This window comes from Eulemur rufifrons, chromosome 4 (genome assembly GCF_041146395.1).
Source record: "Eulemur rufifrons isolate Redbay chromosome 4, OSU_ERuf_1, whole genome shotgun sequence".
NCBI lineage: Eukaryota > Metazoa > Chordata > Mammalia > Primates > Lemuridae > Eulemur > Eulemur rufifrons.
In genome coordinates, this window is record NC_090986.1 from 8,218,408 (window position 1) to 8,225,952 (window position 7,545).

Genomic DNA, 7,545 nt, shown 5'->3' on the forward strand with positions numbered 1-7,545 from the left:
TATCACCTCTACATAGTAACCATTTGTTGGTGTGAGTTAAGAAAATTTAAGATCTACCCTTTTGGCAAATTTCAAGTACACAATACCGTATGATTACCTATCATCCCCACTGTGTACATTAGCTCACAGAATTTATTTATCTTGCATAGCTGCAATAAATTAAATAAAATCAATAAAATTTGATAGCAGACATGACCATGGCGGTGGTGGCAGTTGCACTGCCTGTGTGATCTGCCCGATCGGCCTTGGCCTTTGTCTAGGACTCCCCATCCCCTGAGCTGTGGCTACATCAACCCCCAGGGCGCTGTCCATGACCTGTCTGTCCGGTAGCCGCTGTGGCAGCCCCTGTGGGCGCTGGGCTGCTTCCCAGAGGGGGCACCGCACCCGGCCATCCTCCCGCAGCGGTAGCAGCTTGAACACCGCAACCCCAAGGTGCCTCACAGGCTTTGGAGCGCCACCCACGGCCCGGCGCCTGCGCTCAGACATGGGCGGCAGCCACTAGACCCAGGGCCTGGCCCAGTGAACCGCCTCCTGGTTCCCCACAGCTGCTCCGAGCTGTAGGAACCTCCAGAGCCTGACGCGAGGCCACACCGGGCCGCCCTCCCTGACACCTCTCACGATGGGCTCGTTCACGCCACTGCCCCGGGCGCTGGGTCTCCGTGACCACCCTCCCACCTCCCGAGCAGTGGCCTGGGCCTGGGCTCCGCGCAGTACACCGACGTGCAGCCCGAGCGGTGGCACCGTGTGCAGCAGTGAGGAGGTAGAGCGCGAGCAGCACAAGGCTGGGGGCTGCGGCAAAGGAGAAGCAGCCAACGCTGCCGGCACACGGAGGCCGGCGACAGCCTGTCCCCCGCGGCTGGGGCCTCAGAGTTGGGCACGGAGGGGGCGAGCAAAGGCCATGGCCTTCGGAGTGCAGGAAGGGGACAGCAGGCCCAATACCCTGCGCCACACGCTGCTGGCGCTGCACTAGCCCAGCCCTCAGAGGCCATGACAGTATCTTTAAGGGGGACCCAGCCCTGATTGCAGGCAGGTGGTTGGGTTTCCAGTCCAGTGGGTCTAAAGTGGTTGCAAGAGCAGCAAGGAAATAAAAAAACAAAAACAAAACAAAACAAAGAAAACAGCCTTCTCGAGAACCAGAAGGTGAAATTGGGCCCCCTAAGATCAATGGAGAAGCCTAGCCATGGATGTCCACAGCCACAGAAGGGCTCAAGATCCCCTGACTCCTACAACCTCGTTTGTGTCTCCACTGCCACCCACTGCCTCACCTCATTCCAACCAAACCACATGGCCTGATGCAGCCCAGAATGACCATCCCCATGGCAGTCCTGATCTTAATAGCAGCCAATGCAGGGGCAGTCATGACTTGAAAGATACCAGCCAGGCTCACTACAATACCAGGAGGAACAGCAACAGTCCACACTCTCTGTCCTCTATGAACCAAAGCAGGCTGGACCCCAGAGAGGTGGGGGACCAGGGAACAGGCAGCACAGGAGGACTGCAGTCAGTGCACCCTGGCAGCCTCCCCCACTCCTCTCTGGCAGCCAGTGTACCCCTATGCTCCACCTTCTGCCATGAGTGGCTGGGGAACACCCACTTTGTGCAGTGCCCATCCTTCCCTTGGCACAAGTTCTACTTCCTTCCTCCAGACAACGCATCAAATAGCAGGCAACTAGTGGAGAGGTCTATTGTCCCAGGGGGAAATAATGCCCTCTTATGGGCTCCAATGTCCCCTGGGCCATTATGCAGGGGAAAATTGCAACCATTCTTTTTGGAGATGTGAAAGTGAGAAAAAAGATGCTTGTGACTTTCCAGTTTGAGAAAAACCCAATGATTACCCTTAATTAAAATTGCTTGAATTGTTTGTGTATCTCTATATATATGTACACATCCAAGACAAGGGAAATGTATACTTCATAAACATAGCTGTTTAATTTTTGACAACAAAAGGTATGTACTTATAGGCCAGGCGTGGTGGCTCATGTCTGTAATCTTAGCACTCTGGGAGGCCAAGACAGGAGGATTGCTTGAGGTCAGGAGTTCGAGATCAGCCTGAGCAAGGGTGAGACCCTGTCTCTATCAAAAACAGAAAAACTGGCTGGGCACATTGGCTCATACCTGTAATCCTAGCACTCTGGGAGGCCAAGACAGGAGGATTGCTTGAGGTCAGGAGTTCGAGACCAGCCTGAGCAAGGGTAAGACCCCATCTCTACTAAAAATAGTAAAAAATAGCTGGGTGTGGTGGTGCCTGCCTATAGTCCCAGCTACTCAGGAGGCTGAGGCAGGAGGATCACCTGAGCCCAGGAGTTGAAGGTTGCTGTGAGCTAGGCTGACGCCATGGTACTCTAGCCCGGGTGACAGACTAAGACTCTGTCTAAAAAGAAATAAAAAGAAACAATAATAGAAACATTTACCCATAAAATCCTGTTTGAAACATTAATATAACATTAAAAAATAATTTTTTAGACAACTACAATGTTCAGCTACCACTATGAGAATAGGTATTGGTATGTGGTATATGAAAATATATTTTCACAGAAAATGCACTACAGTCATTAATAAAAGGCTGTAATGTTTTGTTTCAAGAATAAGCTGAAAAAAGAAAAAAAAAGGCTGTAATGGCCGGGCGCGGTGGCTCACGCCTGTCATCCTAGCACTCTGGGAGGCCGAGGCAGGTGGATCCCTCGAGGTCAGGAGTTCGAGACCAGCCTGAGCAAGAGCGAGACCCGTCTCTACTAAAAATAGAAAGAAATTATCTAGCCAACTAAAATATATATAGAAAAAATTAGCCGGGCCTGGTGGCGCATGCCTGTAGTCCCAGCTACCTGGGAGGCTGAGGCAGTAGGATCGCTTAAGCCCAGGAGTTTGAGGTTGCTGTGAGCTAGGCTGATGCCACGGCACTCACTCTAGCCTGGGCAACTAAGCAAGACTCTGTCTCAAAAAAAAAAAAAAAAAAAAAAAGCTGTAATGAGAATAATGCATACCCACTAAAAAGGCACTAAAGATAATATTTTATTACATTAATATATTGATATTATTTCTACACAAAATGAAAAAGCTGTAACCCAGCCTTCAGGAGAGAAAAGCCTTACATTTCTGAACAAAGGAAAAAATACAAATTTTGTTAAATATGACTCACTGATGTAAAATATACATTTAGAAATAAATTATATCATCATTTAGATATAGGTTGAGGAAAGTGAATGGAAATACTAATGATTCCTTTTCGACTACAGTAAACATAAATTTACAAGTCAATATTACAATTATGGGTTGTCTATTAATTATCTACCTTTATATATTATGTAAATTCTAGCATATTGTTCTGAACATTTGAATCTAAAATTACAGACAAGTTTGAAATAGAACAAAATAGAAAGTGAACATGTATAGGGAGAGTGACATGAGCAAGATGGTGGGAGTTCCCCTGCTCGTATATCCTCCCAAAGGAACAATAATTTGGCAGCTATCCATGAACAAAGGTGCCTTTATGAGAGAGACAGGCACCACAGCTCATGTCTATAATCCCAGCTATACTTTGGGAAGCTTAGGCAGGAGGATTGTTCGAGCCAGGAGTTTGAGAACAGGATAGGGGATAAAATGAGACCCTGTCTCAAAAGAAGTACCTTTATAAAAGCTTTGGGATTCAGGAAAGGAGTTATGAAAATCTGCAAAAGCACAAGACCAAGAGGGATCATTTGGAAAAGACAGCCCTTGTTTAGGTGGCAATCTTGAGGACCCCTGGTCTGGCCTACAGACCAGAATATGGCGCACTCAACTTGGTCTCATTGAGAATTATGAAGTTACTTTGTAACTGTCTTCAACTCATCCCAGCCCATCCAGAGTAGATCTGCCAATCCAGAGACTTGAAGGGAGATGCCCATTCATGGCCATGGAGGCAGGCCCGCAAAACTTGGCCTTTACTATGGTCTCTGAAGCAGCTCCGTGACTCAGTCCCAACCCTCTTAGCCACAGTCCATATCAAGTCCTGCCCAGCTAGACACCCACACAGTGCCCTGGGGAAACTCTTCCAGGTACTCCATGGGAGCTACACTCACACCCTTGGTATCAGGCCCACCATATGTGGACCCAAATGCAGAATCCTGCCCTAGTGCTTGCCCAACTGATTAAGGTTCTGAAGGCAATCCAGTCTGCCCAGGAATAAGATAAAATTCATAACCACCCAAGACCCTAGTCACAGGCCCACCAAAGGCAGACCCCACTGCAGACACAGCAGCACCACTGTGACCCAAATACAACCCCTCACCACAACAAACCCAGAGGGGATCCCATCAGTCATGGAACCCAAAAAGAGAAGATCTTTACCTGCTGAAACCAGTTTATAAAAACTGTAAGAGGTGTTTGCTCCTTTAAATTTATAGACACCAATGCAAGGTTATATTGTACCCATTTTCAGCACTTCTATTTTGACATAGTACTGAAAGTCCTAAGAAGAACAATTAGGCAAATAAATAAATAAATAATTAATTAAAAAGCATCTAGGCCGGGCGCGGTGGCTCACGTCTGTAATCCTAGCACTCTGGGAGGCCGAGGTGGGCGGATCGTTTGAGCTCAGGAGTTCGAGACCAGCCTGAGCAAGAGCGAGACCCCATCTCTACTAAAAATAGAAAGAAATTATATGGATAGCTAAAAATATATATAGAAAAAATTAGCCGGGCATGGTGGTGCATGCCTGTAGTCCCAGCTACTCGGGAGGCTGAGACAGGAGGATCGCTTGAGCTCAGGAGTTTGAGGTTGCTGTGAGCTAGGCTGACGCCACGGCACTCACTCTAGCCTGGGCAACAGAGCGAGACTCTGTCTCAAAAAAAAAAAAAAAAAAAGCATCTAAATTGAAAAGAAAGAAGTAAAAATTTTGCTATTTGTAGATGGCATGATCTTACATATATAGACAACCACAAATAGTACACCAAAAAACTGCTCAAACTAATAAATGTACTCAGTAATTTTAAAAAATAGTAAACTAACATTCAAATATCAGTTTTGTTTCCATACACTAACAGGAAGCTACCCAATAAAAAAAAAAAAGAGAACAATCTCATTTATAATAGCATCAAAATAACAAATTACTTAGCAATAAATTTAACCAAGAAAGTGAAAGATCTTTACAATGAAAAATATAAGGTATTGGCTGGGCGCGGTGGCTCACGCCTGTAATCCTAGCATTCTGGGAGGCCGAGGCAGGAGGATCACTTGAGGTCAGGAGTTGAAGACCAGCCTGAGCAAGAGCAAGACCCTGTCTCTACTAAAAATATATATAGAAAAAAAATTAGCCAGGCATGGTGGCACATGCCTGTAGTTCCAGCTACTCAGGAGGCTGAGGCAGAAGGATCACTTGAGCCCAGGAGTTTGAGGTTGCTGTGAGCTAGGCTGACGCCAGGGCACTCTAGCCCGGGCAACAGAGCAAGACTCTGTCTCAAAAATAAATAAATAAATAAATGACACAGTCTTAGTAAACTTTATACTCAACAAAAGAAAATTCTGATAGTTACAACCATTAAAATAAGGTAAGAAGTTTAATATATGCTCAGAAATATTCTAAGTTGCCTGATGATATTAAGAAACGTAGGGAGTAGGCCGGGCAGGGTGGCTCATGCCTGTAATCCTAGCACTCTGGGAGACCGAGGCGGGCAGATTGTTTGAGCTCAGGAGTTCAAGACCAGCCTGAGCAAGAGCAAGACCCCCGTCTCTACTAAAAATAGAAAGAAATTAGATGGACAGCTAAAAATATATATAGAAAAATTAGCCGGGCATGGTGGCGCATGTCTGTAGTCCCAGCTACTGGAGAGGCTGAGGCAGGAGGATTGCTTGAGCTCAGGAGTTTGAGGTTGCTATGAGTGAGGCTGATGCCACGGCACTGTAGCCTGGGCAACAGAGACTCTGTCTAAAAAAAAAAAAGAAAAAAAACAAAAAAAGAAATGTAGGGAGTAGATACATTAAACTATAATACAGTTGAGGAATTTGGGCATATAAAGTATAAATTCCCAATTTCAATTAATGCTGAAATAATTAAATATTGAAGTAAAATAACATTAGATTTTTGTATTTAGGGACATGCTTTAGAAAGTATTCTGATAAAATTACTAAGTGTGAATTTCTGTATAATCCCTACTGAAACCCACATAGGATCAGAAATCATAATGCTCACAAAGCAGAAAACGTGCAACATCTGTTTGTAGTGTTCTTGGGATTTTAGAATCAACCCCCATCACACTACTCTCACACATTTCAGATATGATACAAAAATAGAACTTAAAGATGTTTTAACATAGAATTCCTCAAAAATATGCACAGATATTTTCCTGTCTCCCAAAGCAATGAAAGAGCAGTCAGATCATGCAATCCTTTGTAAACCACAAAGATGAATTTGGCTTTCACTGGAAATGCAAAAGAAGATCACTGAAGAGGAAGCAGAGTCCTTAGAGAATGTTGGAACATGGGATAGAGATGACCCTATGTGAGAGCAAGAAAAAGAAACCCATTTCCATTGGAGCAGAACATTCCAAAACACATTTTAAAGTCTGGCTTCCTCCTTGACCATTCATTGAACCTTGCATCTGTCATCTACTTCATTTGTTCCCACCTACCTGAGTGTTTGGCTACTCTCTCATGCCTCTTCACATTCCAGGGCTCTTTCCTTGGCTCCAGACAGATTAACAGGTCTGGCCTAGATATAGCAAGACCTGTTGTATTACAAAAAAATAATGTGATTCTTAGTGATGTTCTCCAATTACCAACCTAGTTATAAAAAATTCCAAAAACGTTACTCCCAAAATAACGTTTCTTGACAGAAGCTTTGGAGTATTTTAAATGTGTATGTCCTTAGCTCCACTACCCAGTACTGCTGAATCAAAAATTGGTGATGGAAGTTAGATACTAAGGGGTGGGCAACAACATACTGTGCTGCTAGATTTCTAGAATTACCACCAATGTAAAGTGAAGAATGCACATCACCTCAAGAAATGGGAAGGTTAATGTCAAGATAAAACATCTTGAATATTTTCTTTTCCACACCAAAAATCCAAAGTACTCCTTGAAAGGAAGGATCAGAAACTTGTTCATACAAAGCAAAAATTCCCAAAGAACATTCTATAAAGAAAAATGAAATACTTAATGTGGAATGGGAATTGTCCATTGAAGTTATATTCACCCAGAGAGACCAGGTTTCTGTAGTTCTCTAACATCACATACCTATATAAACTCCTCTGAGTAGTGTCCAAGCATGCCTACCGCTCTGGAGAGAATTCTAAGGCCACATCCCTGAATGTCACTAGTTCCTGGGGTGGGAGGAATATATTTACCAAGTGGCCACGGACAGTGTTCTTTGACTTCAGGTGAAAAGACAGAGTGAAGAGAACTGATTCTGACTAGTATGACTGACTGGAATTGTCCAATAAGACAAATTTTAATACACTAATATTCTCTAATGTATTCTCTAACTCTGAGAAAAGAGCATGGCACAAGATCCACAAATTATACTTTTGTTAATATTATACTTTTGTTAATAACAAAGTAAAAAATTAAGAGCAC

At 44.3% G+C, this 7,545-nt stretch overlaps 1 pseudogene; it reads left to right on the top strand.

Moving 5' to 3' along the window:
* The first annotated feature begins 1,316 nt into the window (after nucleotides 1–1,316).
* On the top strand, nucleotides 1,317–1,845 carry LOC138382409 (interferon regulatory factor 2-binding protein 2-like; annotated as a pseudogene).
* Nucleotides 1,846–7,545: the final 5,700 nt, after the last annotated feature.